The sequence below is a fragment of the Mus caroli genome, chromosome 12, assembly GCF_900094665.2.
Source record: "Mus caroli chromosome 12, CAROLI_EIJ_v1.1, whole genome shotgun sequence".
Classification (NCBI taxonomy): Eukaryota; Metazoa; Chordata; class Mammalia; order Rodentia; family Muridae; genus Mus; species Mus caroli.
In genome coordinates this window covers 44,348,329-44,365,574 of record NC_034581.1, presented here as the reverse complement: position 1 = coordinate 44,365,574, position 17,246 = coordinate 44,348,329, and the positions used below count along the sequence as shown (strand labels likewise).

The 17,246-nt window shown below is 35.4% G+C and overlaps 1 pseudogene; it reads right to left on the bottom strand.

The window, feature by feature from the left end:
- Positions 1-16,832: 16,832 nt before the first annotated feature.
- Positions 16,833-17,009, bottom strand: LOC110307508 (annotated as a pseudogene).
- Positions 17,010-17,246: the final 237 nt, after the last annotated feature.

Genomic DNA, 17,246 nt, shown 5'->3' with positions numbered 1-17,246 from the left:
ATGGATGGTATCCATCCCTTGCTAAATGGATAAAGAAATTTGGTTTATAGCCACAATGAAATTTCTTTCGACTATAAACAAGAATGACATTTTCAGGAAAGCTGTTAAACAATATTAGCATAAACAGATAAACATCACCTGGCTTTTTTAATGTAGATTCGAGTTTGTTGTACATGTGTGTGTGTGCAATGAACCTAGAAAGGGGACTACAACATTGTAGAATATTTTTAAATGGAAGGGTTGAGGGTCTGGAGAGGGGAGTGGCCTATGTGTCATGAGGCAGAAGAAAAAAAGTGGGTCAGAAAAAGAGGGGAGGGGTCTGAACATGTAAAATGTTAAGCACAATCATTTATTTATGAAAATGTCACAAAACATGATATTTATATGCTAAACAAAAACCAATAAAATATAAAGAAAATTAAGAAGATAAAAGAAATAAATGAAGAGAAAGAAGGAAAATAGCTCTTCCAGGCCCAGTGTTGTGAAGATCTTAATGTCCATCCCATGAAACCCCTGAGACATTGCACTTTCATATGTGTGTGAATGTGTGTGCATGTGTGTGCATGTGTGTGTGTGTGTGTTTTGGAGTTGGAGAGTGTGTTAAAGTCAATATAATAGCTACCTTGTTTTATTTTCCAGTCATAGATAAGGCAGCTGTCTGTTTTGCATATAAAAGTATGGAGACAGGAAGCTACCTGGTGCCTAGGTGACCTAGAAAAGAACTGATAATCCTATTACAATACACACACACACACATATATATATATATATATATATATATATACATACACACATACATACACACATATGCATATATGTATATCTATACATATTTATACACACACATATAAATATATATATATCAGACAGACAGATAGACAAACAAATAGATATGTATTCTTTTCTTATGGCCTTCTCTAAACTATAAGATAAACAAAGGCATGTAGATTAGTAGTAGAGGTAAGAGGATGTAGGTATTTTCTTCCCTCCTTTTTCACTGTCATCGGACAAACTGTAAATAAATCTACTTTCCTTTAGTATATTCTGTTCTTTACTTTTCTTTTGAAATACAAGGAAATTTAGTGCCCTGAAATACTAGGATCATCCTTTGTGTGGGGCTAAAGACTTTGATGTCCTGGGGTATCCTTATAAAAGGAACTATGTATCACAAACATCAAAACAAAAATCTCTTCCCTTTGTTGGTGCTGCAAGAGTGTTTTTAATAAAGTGGGGCTAGTGGCAGATGAAGAAGAATTGAAGCAAGACTACATTGAGCTTGTCAGCAGCTGCAAGAAGGAAGTCAGAGTGGCATGCTCTAAATTGAAACATGCTGAAGAGTTGCTCTAGTCTTAAGGGACATTGTCTCAGGTTAACCCAAATCCTTTGTCATGCCATAGGAAAGCATTTCAGGATAGAGCAATGTAAAGTAGAGCTGTAGATTTTTAAAAGAGATTTTAAACATAGATTTTAAGAAAAGTTATGTGAAGGAGAGATACCTAAAATAAAAGTAAAGTATACTAAGAACATGGGTTTGGCAGATGAACAAGGAGTCAAAATTAAGTATCTTAACATTCATTGTATATTGTTTTGGTGAACCCAAGTTATACCTCCAAGAGTTGTCCTTAACATTTTGTCAAAAAATTCCTTTGAAGAGAATATTGAGATAATCATTGAGAAGAGAATATTGAGAATGTACTTTATAAAAATTGAATTACATAAATTAGATACTGAAAATAATATTCAAGTTGTGGGAAAACGTGTCTTCAATTACTTTTTGTGGTTTAAAAATGTAGACACCTGAGGCTGCACAAATAATCAAGACTCAGTGTCTTTGAATGAGATCCACTTCTGCAAAACAATTCCAAATTCTCCTTGTATGAACAGAAGGGTTTGCTTTCAAACAATGATGGATACTAAATTCAATTAGAAGAAAGGAAAATCAAATCGAGTAAGAAGAATCGATACAGGAATTTCAGTTGACAGTTCTGGATAATAATAATAATAGTAATAATAGCAATAATAATATCATCTGTAGGGAAAAATCTCTACTCTGTTAATGTATTAGCAGTGTAAGGACTTCCTTTATGTTTCAGAGACATCAACTCGGGCAAAATTCTGATTTGTTGCTTGAACATAGAAAAGACTTTTATGCCTAGCCAGTATAAAGCTGAATTGACATGATATGACAAATAGAAGAAAATGATATTGCCCAAAACAAAAGTAAAAGCATACATACCTTTCTGGGTGTGAGGTTCTTAGAATCACATATGGTGAGACATACTCAAGATGGATTACATCTCCCTGAAGGTGAGCTGCAGTACAGTTTCTTAGCATTGGCCATGCATACCATTTTGGAGACTCTTAAGTTGTCTCCAAAAGTTGCTACAGTCTTTCTTCTCTCTCTCTCTCTCAACAATAGGATTCTCCGGTAGTGATTTTTATGGCATTAATAACCTTAAAAGGAAAAGGAGAAGATCCTTGGATTGCAAAGGGCTTTAGTAATTTTTCTAATATTGTAACTCCAAGTACATTTTCTACATATTTCTCTATTCTCTAAAATGAAACATGGAAATGTCATATATACTCAAGTTTTACTTTGTTTATACTTCTGCAGAGTCTTGGCTAGTGACATCACTTTGAAACATGGCTATCTCTATATACTTTCATTTAGAAATCAAGACCCGTGAGAAGGTATGTTTTGCCTAACATGCAAAACAAGACTTGCTCAATAATTCTTAAGATTATTATTAACTTTGACTGCGTGCACCTTTGTCTCCTGTGTGTGGTTTTGTGCATGTGAATGCATGTGCCCAGGGATCGCAAGAGGCTGTTGGATATATTGAAGCTAGAGTTACAGGCAGTGAATTTACTGTCCTGAGCACTGGGACCCTAACACAAACGAGCTGCATGACAAGTATGCTCTCCAACCACTGTGCCAGCTTCCAGCCTTGAAGGAATATTTTTAACGTTGACAATCCCACTGCCTTTTGTTTTGAAAACTTGTTGTTGAATAGGTATTTACTGAATATCTTTAATTTTTACATGTAAGCTCAAAGAAACTAAAGAACCCAATTTATTCTGTAACAATGTTCATGTTAGTCGCTGCTTTGCTTGCTGAGAAATTCGTGCATCACTGATTTGATAAATCACAAAGCTCAGTCTCAATCCATCTTGTTTTCATCAGTGGTTAAGAGAAAAGTCATTTTGCACATACATTCTGATGGCTTACATTTGAAAAACTAGCCATGCAGTCTCTCAGCCACAAGGTGGGAGTAAAACGTTTGGCTGGCTTGAGAGCTAGCCTTTGCTTTTCTTCAAACCTGTTTCATGAACAAAGACATAAAATGGGGTAACTTTAAATTTGAACGAAATAATTATTATTTATCTTCTTTGCTATTATGTATTTCCTCAGAATTACCTGCATTTTCACCAAAACTTCAGGATCAGATGCAATCAATACAAATGAAGAAAATGGTTGCGTAGCAATTTCTGTTTTCCATTTCCTTTATTTCTTACCAGTATCAATGTGCCTTTCAAACTACATCTTAAGACTTTGAGAAACAATTTAAAATAAATTCTCCTAAAATCTCTGTAATTTTTATAATGGGTAAGCATTTTACTGAGCCTTCACATAAATTACTATTTTGAAGGATGCCTCCCTCCATGAATTTTTCTATCATTTTATTTCTGCATGTTAATGAAGGCAGTCCTGTAAATGGAACAATGGATTAAATAGTCCAAGAAAAATATATAATTATTGTGACCTTTCTAAAGAATCGGAAGATTAAAATGCGTTTTTAATGTTGTCTATTCAAAATGAGCATAAAGGAGAATCACACTGTACATAATTCAATTTTGTTTGCTTTTTGTATAAGAAGATGATTCAGCTCTGCTCTGTTTAGTGTGTGCTTATTACCATCAAACTTGGCAATATTATGTGTTTATGACGAGGTTGTGAACACATGCAAACATGTACATGTCCTCTGAGATAGAGTGCCTGACACTAAAGCTAGCAAGACTAGACACCGCAAGGCATTGAGACTCACCAGCATGACAGCAGCATACCCAAGGGACTCTGAGTGGTGCTAAGAGGAAAAGACTGCCATCTCCCTCAAATACAAAGATGTAAATGTTGAAAAGGCATAAATTGTCTTGCCAATTCCAATTCCTGGCTTCCTTATACAAATGAATAAAAAGTGGGCTAATAGATAGCATTCTTGTCATTGCTGCTGATGTTAGGTTTTCTGGGAAATTTTCCCCAAATACATACTTTACACCGCTGAATTCTGAACATAAAACAGACCCAGGGCCACATCACACTTATATAATGTTTTTCAATTTCCCCCCCTCTGATAGCGATGGGAAAGAAAGACAAGCTAATGCCTGAGGCTATAGATCTGATACTTTGCTGGATGAATGTGCAGGCTCCAAGATAGAATTCACAAAAGTCTCTAGCATAAACTTCGCTGTCTAAACCCCACTGAATATCATTTTAATGCATATGGAAAGTTTTTCTGAGTGGGTTATGACTTTTAAAGTTTCCCATCACATGGTAAAAATAGATTCACATAATTAGGTGTTGCCTAAGTACACGGTAGATGATTTTTGATTGTTGCACTAAATAAATGGATTTGAATCTACCATATTTAATGTTCTCCAACTCACTAAATATTATGATACCATGATCTAGTAATACAGTAGCATGTTTTTCCCCTAAGGGCAAAGCATTATCAATCAACTCTTCATCATTGGGTCTAACTTATCCTGGTAGTCATGACAACTAAATGAGAAGAACAATTCAAAGGTGTCTGGGTTTATGATAACAAAGACAGAAATATTGACAACTTCTAGATTTTAGCCATTACTCCCTGCTGTTTAGTCTCAAGTGATCTTGAAAGTTACTAAAATATTTCAGAAAAGGAAGGATACTAACTGAAAGGATCCTCCCTAATTCACCTTTCATGAAGTTGTCATTTATAGTGGAGTATAATTTTACAGTGATGTACCACTTAAGGTCTCTGCTACTCCTGTGACTCCACACATATTCTGTATGAATAAACTCAACAGGTACATTGGTTCAGCAAGTTAGACATTGTTGGAATCTTTGTTTTGCTTTTGGTGCCATATCAATATCTAAGTTGAATGAATGTCCACATCTCTCCAAAAATAATTAACAGAAGTTAATCATTTTTCCATTAGTCCTTCAGGGTCAGTTTTTTATTCTAGTAAATAAGAAAGCTGCAAAATAGAATTGAAATCAAAATTTAAAAACTATTTTAGTGAATAGGTTGCATACTGTAACAAAAAAAATCAACATCACCTGGTTTTTTTTGTTTGTTTTTTGGTTTTTTGTTTGTTTGTTTCTGTGTTTTGTTTTTTGTTTTTTTGTTTTGGATGTTTGTTTGTTTGTTTGTTTGTTTGTTTTTGAACACAGGAAAAGTACAACTAATCGCCTCTTCCTGAGTTCAATAATTTTTGGTAATGACTTAACATGTTGATTATTCTACAATGCAATGCAGTAAAATACATTGTTATTAATGTTCACTGATAATTATCTATCATATTATGAAGAAATATGTCAACTGCAAATGGGTGTACATTTTATAAATGTAAAGGAAAGAACAAGAAAGACTGGAAAGGATGGATGAAGCCTTAAAATTAATGAAATAGAAAGCTAGAGAGGCGATATGGAACATAAATTCATCGTTGGCCTTCCAGAGGACAGGGACTTGATTCCTAGCATGTTGGGTTACAAACTACCTGTAATTCCAGTTCAAAGGGATCTGTTACCCTCCTCTGACAGGTCCATATATGGTACACAAACATATGTGCAAGCCAAATACCCACAAACACACAAATAAAATGATTTAAATAATGGAATAGGAACCAGTTGTTTGGGAGCCTATTTGCATACTTGTGTATGTTCTACTTTTTCTCTGAGCACATCTTTATTCTCTAATTTTCATGTTAGCCTTTTATTAAGGTATCTTTGATAAAAATCACCAACTCTTCTTCGTAAAAACCGATGAAACAAAATCTGACTTGGGAGACCTCTTTGCTGATACAACCTGAAGTAGAATTAGACTCTTTTTTATTGTGTAAAGCTCTTGAATTTTCATGAGGAGCTTTACTTGAAAAGCTTCAACACTTTCCTTAAGGTATTAGAAGAAAATTACTTTCCAATTAATGTGATTGATTTTAGCACGTTGACTTGTCATGAAAGATACTTTGTAGATATATGTATTCTTGTAAAGACACTGATTAATTTATTTTTTATTTTTACCAGTGTCATAATTTATTCATCCACCAGAGGTTGCAACATGGCTTTTTACCGATTAAAAACAATGAGTATAGCAAACTATCTGGAATGAGAAAGAACTCACCACCTGCTGTGTGTGTGTGTGTGTGTGTATGTGTGTGTGTGTGTGTGTGTGTGTGTATGCATGTATGTGGTGTACTTTTTGTGTACAAAAGTGCAACTGAGAAAGAAATCTCAGATAAAGCCCTTAAGATATAATACTGAATGAAAAATAAGCCAGCCCAATACTGTTGCCGCCCCTTGCTTATGGATGTGTTTCTGATGTTAGGTTACTTATGACTTTCTAAAAATTCTTCCAGACACATCAACACTCTGTTGAATTAGCAGAGGATTATTTTTGCTAATATGTGAACAGATCTGATCTCAGCAAAACCTTTGCTTCTCTAGCCTGAATGTAGGGAAGCCCTGTGTGTACTTGCAGTATGGGAAAGGACCATGTTTCCAGAATATTAAGTATAGATGTATTGAAAATAAATCATTTTTATTTCTTCCCATGGAAAGTATATATGAATAAGTACAGTGCATTGGCTAAAAGAAAATAGAAATAAGATCCCAGGCCATATACTATATTCATTTCATTATGAATTATCATACAGATTGAATTGTTAGTATCAAAGTCTATTTGGATTTTTTTTACAAAGGTTTATATTCAATTCAATTAGAGATATAAGATATATTTTGTGGTTAATAGCTTTTCTTTGAAAGTTTAATTGCAATAAAGAGTGAGGTGAACAGAGAAGACAAAAAAAAATATTATAACAACCAGACATAAAATACTCTAATCAGAAAGACTGCAATAGACAAAGCAAACCTGCAGAACTGGAAGCATTGCGTTTATGTATGTACACTGTGCCACTCCGGGATGGCTCCCAGAGGTACAGGGCTTACAACTTTCAAAAAGTACCCACGATTAAGGTGACATAGGTCTTGTCCCTTGAGTCTCCTTAAAGAAACAACAACTGTTCAGTAGCAGTACAACAGATGTTAAAAAGAATCATTAGCAATCTAAATGTTTTTGTGAGCAGATGTCCCACTTCTGCTGTGGTTAACATTGAGGAGGAGCAGAGAGGGATACAGCAAGGATAGGGGAAAATATTGAGAGTTGAAGAGAATTAACAATAAACAGGTCATTCTAAGAAATCCTCATTCAATTGTAACAAAACGGTATCAAAGTAAGGTGTTTCCAAAAAGAGAATTTCCATTTGGGGAAGAAAGCTGGCTAAGCTTAGAAACCTGTTAGGCTTCTTTTGCACTGTTGATTTGGATATTACATTAAGTCGATCAGAGCCCGTAGAAAGAATATTAGAGAAATATTTGATACCAAATTTGTAACTGTGTACTTTTTAACAAACATAAAAAGGGCACAAAGGTTTAAAAGAGACAGTGAAAAATTGAAAAGAAAAATATGCAGTATCCTTCTAAGCTGTCCCCGACAGGCGTGTGAGAGGTTATTACATTGGGCGACTATCCCGGGAACTTTTATTTCCACAGAGGCAAAAATGAAAGCAAAGTTTTTTCTCAAGTACTTCTCTGCAACACCAGGGCCGGAAAGAAATTTCTTTACAGAGAAATTGAAGCTTGGTGTTCTCAACCAAGCAGTTTCTTTTTGGAAATTTACTTTATTCTCAAAGATAAAATGTAGAAATATATGCTTATTTGCATCTCAGAGAAAGCATACTTTGGATATGTAGAGTAGAGGGAAAGATGCATTGAAAAAATACAAGAAATCTGTGTTGTAATCTTAGTTTTCAAGCAAGTAACCTGTGTCTCTAGTAAAACTCTTTGTTGTTAATAGTACAGGCAATGCAATGGAGATGTAGATTACGCATCTCCTATATATCACACACCAAGAAACACATTTAGTAAGAGTTTGACTTTGCCCTCAGTACCCAAGTCTGTAATTCAGTCATTTCAAGAACAGATTTTTCTTTTATTATTAAATATTTTCTTTATTTACATTTCAAACCCTTTCCTGGTTTCCCTCCGAAAACCTCCATCCCCTCCCCACCTCTGTTCACCAACCCACCCACTCCGGCTCCTTGGCCCTGGCATTGCCCTATACCTGGACATAGGACCTTAGCACTAAATTATATGGCAACAACGTGACACTGTTTGTCACACTGAAAATGTCTCTTTATATTGAATCTTTGGAAGTTGGAAACCTTGAAAAACCAATCCCAGTATGCTATGAAAATATCTTAGCTGGGCCTCAATGGAAGATGAAGTGCTTAGTCCTGCTAGGACTAGATGTCCTAAGGCATAGTGATACCCAAGAGGAACTTCAATGATAATGGAAGGAGTAATTTGTAAAGGTGGAACTTTGGAAGAGGGGAGATAAGGCTGTGATCAGGATGTAACATGAATAAATAAATTATTGAAAAAAAATTTAGTAAGTCAATGCAACCAGTTGAAGCTGGTTTCAGTAATAAAAGGTGTGAGGAGAAAGTACTCTGCCATTGTCATTTGAAGACTGGGGATGTAGCAGTTTGGAAAATGAATTTTAAAGTACAGCACTTGTTCCTTCATTCAACAAACATTTATTGGAAAAACTTTTATTGGAAGACTCCATATCAAGTATCTTGCTAGATGAAAAGAATTTCCAAGAATAAGGAACTGCCTACTGTTACAATTCATAAGCAATTTAATTCTAGTCCATTAGCTGCTCAGATTCTAAACACAAAGATATGAATAACTTGTCTTTTGAAGATGTGTAATCTCTGAGCCATGGAAGCCACACTTCTGGTAGAGCCAGTGAGGGAACTGCACAAAGGAACAACAGTTTACAACTAGTGGTCAACTGAATTGCAGTGACTTGACCCTTGAAAGGGTTTGTAAATCATTGCAGACAATGTATTAATGTAACAAAGTTCCTTTAATTATGACCTTGAAATCACCAGAACATACTTCTTTTATACATATAAGATAACTTCATTATTTAAAGGCCCCAAATTTTCTGTGACTTGATAATTTTTCTATTTCAAACATCACTGTTCTTCTAGTTATCAAGGATAGAAACAGAATACTACGAATGGAATCCTGCAGTTTCTTCTTTTTAAAGATTTATTTATTTTATGTAAGTGAGTACACTTCAGACACACCGGAAGAAGGCATGGGATTCCATTACAGATGGTTGTGAGCCACTATGTGGTTGCTGGGAATTGAACTCAATACCTCTGGAAGAGCAATCATGGCTCTTAACTACTGAGCCATCTCTCCAGCCCATCCTGCATCTTCGTAAAGTGATTTTTTTTCTTTTTAATTTTGAATATGTCTTTAATTGAAATAGAATTATATCATTATCTTTCTTTACTTTCCTCCTTCCAACCCCAGCCAGCTACTGTCCCTTAAAATTTTCCTGTAGTGTCCTCTCTCAGGTTGATAGGATCTTATTTCTTATTATTGTTACAAGCACACACACACACACACACACACACACACACACACACTACATTGAGTATCATTATTGTTTGTATCTTTCGTATGATTTCAAAGCTACCACAACCAAGAAGGGAGCCTTATTCCTTAAAGGTTATCCTCCTTCTTTCAGGATTCATTCAGTGACTGTAAATTTTAGGGCACAATCTTGCAAAAATTCTCTCCTTTCGTTTTAGTATGTTTGTTGATCTTGTCAGTGTTCTTCTGGTCCTGTTTATGAAGTCATTTCTAGGAAAGATATTGGTCCATTGTGGACTACCTAGATTTTACTACTTTCACTGTGGCATTCTAGATCTTACTATTTTCTTCCCCCTCTTCCAGAGTGTTGCCCAGGCAAAAGATACAGAAGCTGTTATACAGGTGCATCCATTGGGGATAGTCTTTGTAGGTTTCATTGATCTCTGCATTTTGTCCAGTTGGTGTTTCTGTGATAGTCTCTGTTTGCTATAATGAGAGGCTTCTTTGATGACAAGCAGAAGCTACATTTATCTACAGACATAAGATTCTTTTTCAATGTATATAATAGGAGGATTCAGTATTCTTAAAGTCAAAATATATTAAAAGCATTACCACAACAATTAACTTCATCATGCATTAACATTAGCAGACATAGTATATGGCATGGGCAATTGCTGTAATCCCATGATGTACATAATATTAGTATTCCCAATATTAAGGTCAATGGAAAGTAAGGTAACATAAGTAGTGAGCAGCAGGAGATACAACAATCAACTCTTCAATCATAAGTATTCAGTGACCAACAGATGTGAGATAGAAAGATGGAAGGATTTTGCTTGAAATAACACAGATATCAGGAAGGAAAAATGTCCCTAGAAGTAGTTTCCACCTTTTCTTATTAAGTCTGGAAATACATATAAATCATTGTCATTATTTTAAACATAAATAATACATCAGAAAGCATGAGAAAATCAACATTTTCAGAGAGCTTATACCAGCTCACTAAAATTTAAAACAAGGTATAAATATTAAAAATGTTTGAATTTTATAGACAAGTCTTAAAAACTATTTCTGTGCTCCAGCACACTTCTTCACAAGAAACTGAATCTTGAGATGAGAAAAGATCTATTAGGTCATCTTGTCCATCTTCCCGGAAGGAGAGAATTGCTCCCGACAGTAAAGAAGTTAACTTATTGACAGGACTCTTTAAGCAGCAATTTGCCAGGTGAATCCCTAAAGGCAAGAATGACTTCTCTGGTTTATCTTCTCCTTCTTATCACCAGTAGTTAGGAGACCCATTCGATCTTTTCAGGAGAGGAAATGGGGAAGGATTCCAGAAACTGTTTCTCAAAGGCAGAATATTCAAAACTGTAGCAAATTGCATAGTGAAATTTTAATTGGGGATCATTGTTTTCTTATAGTTAGACTTGTGCTTTAGTGTGTGTGTGTGTGTGTGTGTGTGTGGTTATGAATGCTAGAGAGAGAGAGAGAGAGAGAGAGAGAGAGAGAGAGAGAGAGAGAGAGAGAGAGGGAGAGAGAGTTAGTTACCTGGGGTTTATAGGCATTAANAGAGAGAGAGAGAGAGAGAGAGAGAGAGAGAGAGAGAGAGAGAGAGAGAGAGAGAGAGGGAGAGAGAGTTAGTTACCTGGGGTTTATAGGCATTAACCATTTAACATAAGTACCATTGTCTATCCTAAATGCATATTTCAAGAGGAAAATTTAATATTTAAAAAATAAAAAGAACACAATTTGCTATGAGGTCTTCAATTGATAATACTTTAAACGTCCACACCCTTATATAAAAACATAGGGAACTAGTTCCTCTGTCCTGGACTAGATGGACTGCTCCTACTCTCAACTCTATCTAGTGTTAGTGTCTTTAGACAGTGTTTCAGTACAGTAGCCAATAATCTGTGTAGGAAAAAAAATTGCCATGTATGACATGAGTTTGCTTTAAAAATTCTACTCCTTGCCTCCTCTCTAGCTACTGCACTATATTCAGGAACATAAAATTGCTTTTGTTATGGATGCAGATTTCCCTGTGTTCCTCTAAGACAGGTGACATTTTAGCATTTGTAGGGTTAAATTTGCTTCAAAAGTCACAAAGGAAACTGGAACAACAAAGAATTAAAGGACATGAGTCTTTTGTAAAAGCATACTTCAGGTGAGTTTCAGAAACATGAAAGAGGGGGGACGCAGGGAGGTGTGAGAAAGATATGTCAAAAAGTAAATTAAGTGGGTGGAAAGAAGACATAAGGAGAAGACAGGCAGGTGGGTGGGAGAAAGATGTGGGGTGGAAAAAAGGCTGGTTGGTGATAGGAAAATAATTGAAGGCTGTGTTTGTAATTTAGTGAGTAGAAATTTCCCCACCATACCTGAAGCCCTAAATTTGATCTGCAACACAGTCAAGGGGGAAGGGATAGAAAAGCAACATTTAAATACATTGTCTTCTTTGTTTTACCTAGTACTTGTCTTGATTATTGGGATTGAAATGAGGAGGTGAATGTTAGAAGAGAAATCAAGTTTAGCAAGAGTCTTTAATGTTCTTTCTGTTTTAAAAATTAATTTCTTAGATTGGCTCACCCAGTGATGGGTTTCATTTTAGTATCTTCAAACTTGGTTCACACTCATTCCCCTCTGGTCACTTTTCCACAACTTGTTTTTTTCTCTGTTCATATTCCATGTATTCCATTTTCTCCCTTTTTGTGCATTCTCATACTCTCAAAATTTGTGCCCTATGAGCAAAAATATATAAATGTAAACATATTTTCTATATATAGATATATAAGTCTAGGTCTCACATGTAAGTATAAACATGGGATTGGACTTATTTAGTATAGCATTATTTTTACATCCCTGTAAATGCCATGATTTCAAGTTTCTTTGCAGCTGCATATAGTCCACTGTATTTAAGTGTGTGTGTGTGTGTGTGTATTGGCGCTATTCACTTATGTTAGCCCTAAGGATTGACTTGAAGGCTAACATCTACTACACAGCCATGCTTACCCTTGTATATTTCTTCATATAGTATGGCTAAATTTACTTTATATACAAACAATTGAAAACAGGTGTATTTAACCTATTTGAATATGAGCACATTGTTCATGCTGTTATGTTAATTATAGATTCTAAATAGAAACTAGATTTATCTGCACCTATCTCCTTTTAGGGGAAAGGAAAGACCCAACATTTTAAGTTTATGCATTTACTGTCAGTTTGTTTTACAAAAAAAAATAATAATAACTCAAAAGTTGAGTATTAGAAAGAACAGGAAAGAAGGAGTCAGGCAAGGTGGACTCTAGCCAGGCTGCTTGACCAACTCTAAGAAGCAGAAAAAGTTATTTGACTGCATACATTCATTTAATGATTTTATCTCAGAAATTCTTAAGCAGAAAGTTCTTCAGGTTTATGTTTCTAATACCTTCATTCTACAAATGTAAATGATATGGGAGAGCCTATGGAATCCTACCCATGTGATAATAAAAGCTAAAATGTCTGTTTAAATTCTGTCGTTTGTCAATTTAGACAGAGTATCAAAATAAAAGTCTCATATTCTATTATATGGGGAAATTTTTTGTTTTGTCTTTGTTTATCATTTTTAATTGTATGTCTGTATATGGCTTTGTGCACATTATTGCTCCACTGTCATGGATGTGGAATCCTTCGTGGAGCTGTAGTTATAAGTGGCTTGGAGATAATTGACCTAGGTGCTGAAAGCTGAACTTTCGACTTCTGCAAGAGTACTTTCGTGCTTAACTATTGGGGCATCCTATTAACACCTAAATAGAATGGTTTGAACTATAAATGCCTTTCAGTTGGTAAAGACATGTTAATAATTAATAATGATGTTAATCCCAGTAACTGATCAAATATGTAGCTGATACATGGTATGCAAATATTTGTTGTGACTGTGTGAAATTCACTAATTTTGTCCACAGTTAATGAAATAGTGTCTTGGATACCTCAGTATGCTATGAATCTATAGAGTCTTCCCTTATTTTTTGGAATGATGTAATGTTTCCCTCTTCATCAATATATCTGACAGTCTGTGGTGGATGCAGTTTTTTGCCTCTGATCTTTATGCGCATCCTTTTTGTTACACACATTTTTCAAGGCAGATCATTTTATGTGTATTCATTTTTATAAGGTGGAGGTTGTTGTATATGACAGTCATTCCTGTCACTGTACGAATATATACCTTTGAATATAATCTGGATTGAAAGGAGAAGCGAAACAAAGGAAGAAAAATAAACTGTATCTATGTGGTGCAGAGGACAATCAATTAGATTCATTATCTGCTCTGCATTCTAGTCACTCTTTAAAAAAAGAACATAATACCATGGCAACAGTTCGACCTGCAGTATGGTATATAATCATTAAGAGGTCTTCAGCCTCCCTTGAAAATAGATGGGAAAAAAAATTCACAGTGGCTGCACAAACTCCCTACATTTATGCTGATTAAATGACACGTTTGTAATTTACAGGTGTCTTATTGCCATGGGACTGCAATCATACAATTCCATTTTAGAATTCAAGGGCTTTTGAAACATGCTGCATGATTGTTAGCTGGGCTGCAAGCTAAGATTAAATTGAAAGGGTGGCATGTAGATTTTAGAACATGGTGTTGACATTTACTGGCCAATCACATTTTGCGACACTCGTGCATGACAGCAGATGTTGACCTTTCAAGCATTCCCTATCTGCTTTCACGCATTACCTGCAGAAATTAACATAACTCTGCTTCCTGCTCTACGCTGCTATTAATGTCATCTGGGAATTGAGATTCATGAATTCAGTTATTACCCAGGCTTGAGACCCGTTTTATACTCTAAGCACAGAACTAACAGCTCCTGGGAGCTGGTATTTTTGGATGTTGCTTCAACTACCTTTGTGGTTGAGGGATAGCTAGGAGCTATAGAGTAAAAAATGTCAACGGGAACAAGAGAAGAGATGGGAAGAGGAGGACAGTTTCAAGGAGAATGCTAAGGGCCAAATGATTGCAAATATATGGGACAGGAGAATTTAAAACATGAAAAAGGTACTTTTTAAGCAAGTCAAATAATGGTGTGAGTTTCATGTCTCTTGTTAACTGAACTGTAAAAATGATACCCTTAGAGTCAATGTGCAGCGAGCTTCGGGGTTTACCTCACAGTGCCTGCGGCCTCTATTATCAATGATTTAGGAGAGGAAGAAGTTGAAGTAAAGATGTCATGGGTAGCCCCTCAGAGTTTTGAGTATAATTGTAATCCACATTCCATAGTGCCTCCTACTAAAATAAAACAAAACAAAACAAAACCTTATATTTCTCCATTGTTTGTCAGATAGTTTTTGTTCAGCTTTTCTTTAGCAGAGAATCACTGCTTCTAAAATATTTAGAAGGAGCCGTTCAGCAGAGGATGCAATTCTGAGATATATTACTTTTCAAAGCCTGAAATTATCACCACTTATTGCTCTAACGCAGACATCACGGCTATGAATCTTATCTTCAGGAATTAGTGGACAAATTTAGAACACTGTGAGTTAAAATTTTCAGGCTGTGCAAGAGAATCAAGAAGCCTCTGAGTTTTGCTTAACCTTTTCTTCAGGTTACCAGTATGGATTTAGTAAATTTCCTATCATTCTGTCTTTTAAAGTCCTTGGGGAGCATCTATGAAATATCTTAGTCACGGTTCTGTGAATCCAGCTTTTGGAGATACAAGCAGATGCATTTATCTCAAATAGGAATTGATTAACAGAGCTCAAGATGTCACTGATGAGATATGCATACCCAGGCTATTTCAATGGCATTGCTATGACTTACCCTCCAGCAAACATTCTGTGCTGATTTGCATGTTTCAGCCACGGTGAATTTTATAGCAGTTTCTGTAACACCAGTGCCTTTCACAGCATGTAGAAAATATAAAAGCAGCACTCTCTGAAGGGCCAAGACTCAACCTTTAAAATACCTATCCAGCTCCATCCCACAGTGCTTGAGGGGCTATGTTTTGAAATGACTTTCTGTGTATGAATTAATGTTTTCTATGGATTGGTTAAAATAAAGAAATGTTCCAGGAATGGGTAAGAACAGTGTCAATAGTATTTCACTGTGAAAAAATTTGTTAGATACCTTTCCTTTTTGGGAAATCAGTATGACAGTGTGTGTGTGTGTGTGTGTGTGTGTGTGTGTGTGTAGAGAAACTGTAAGAGAGAGATCTTTAAACCTGAAACTTAGAACTGCTGATCTCTAGTCACTTTACACAGGATTTCCTTTTCTTTCTGCAACTGAGAATGGGAGATCTGTGGCTATTTTGTCATTCAAAACATTTAGGTTTCATATTTGCACCTGGGATGGGGGCACAATAAATGTATCATTATGGAATCATTTATGACACTGCATTGGCTAAGCTAAGCGTGGGACACAGGTAAGACAAAGGCATCCTGGCATGTTGCTGTAGTAAGCCAGTGATGACTGTCTAAAATAATGCTGCAGAAGAGTGATCAAGAAAGATGACAGGATTGATTGCCAATTAAAGATGTCTAAATAGAGCTACAGATGAGTGATAGATACATCGGGAATAATTGAATGTCCATTTCAAAAGTTGATTGTCTGACAATGGTCCTTATATAGGAGCATTTACCTTTTTAAAACGCTGGAAAGTATGCTGACTTCATTTTTGTACCACTGCTTCTGCAGGCATATAACTAGCTAGCTGGATGTGATTATCTAACTTCTGTAAATTTTGTGTTCTTCATAAGTCATCACATAAAATGGACCTACTGTTTCTTATTGGTCTAAAACTTACATTTTACTAGACCATTGTCTCTAAGCCTACACATTGTAACCTCTTTGGTGGTCAAATAACCCTTTTATAGGGGTCACCTAACACAATCAGAGAACACTGATTTTTTGGGGGGAACACTTTTAATATTCACTGTGTGGGGAATTACAAGAACAATAAATTAAGCCATATATTGAACTGAAATTTCCTTTATACAAAGTATTAAAATACTATTGCATTTCTAAAATGAAATCATTGGTATACAGTTGTAGTCATCATATAAACTAAGTTAAATGCTATACCATAAAGAGAAAAATCGATGAGGCAAATGTATGAATGAAGATATTTCTGAACTTCCCATTTCATTGAGTATCAAAAATCACCAATCTTTTTGTCCTTTTCTTGTACATTATTCTACATCCACATTCTCTGCATCTGATTGGATCCCCGGATTTTATCTCATTTTCGGTGTGACACTCTCCACAAATATATATAATTGGCTGCTGCTTTGGTGGTTGAACATCTTTCTGGGGGTCCATTATTAGTGCCTCCACAGTTGGAAGAAGTGTCCCTTCTCTGGAAAACACTGATATTTACTTATGATTTCTAACAGTAGTAAAATTATAGTTGTGAATTAGAAACAAAAATCATTTTTAGGAGTTACAATCATATGAGAAAGCAATAGGAAGTTTAAGAACTACAGTCCTGGACCCTTCTCAGAGTTAACTCATATGAGCAAAGGAGCTTGTTTTTGGAAATTCAGAGTCCATGGCAGT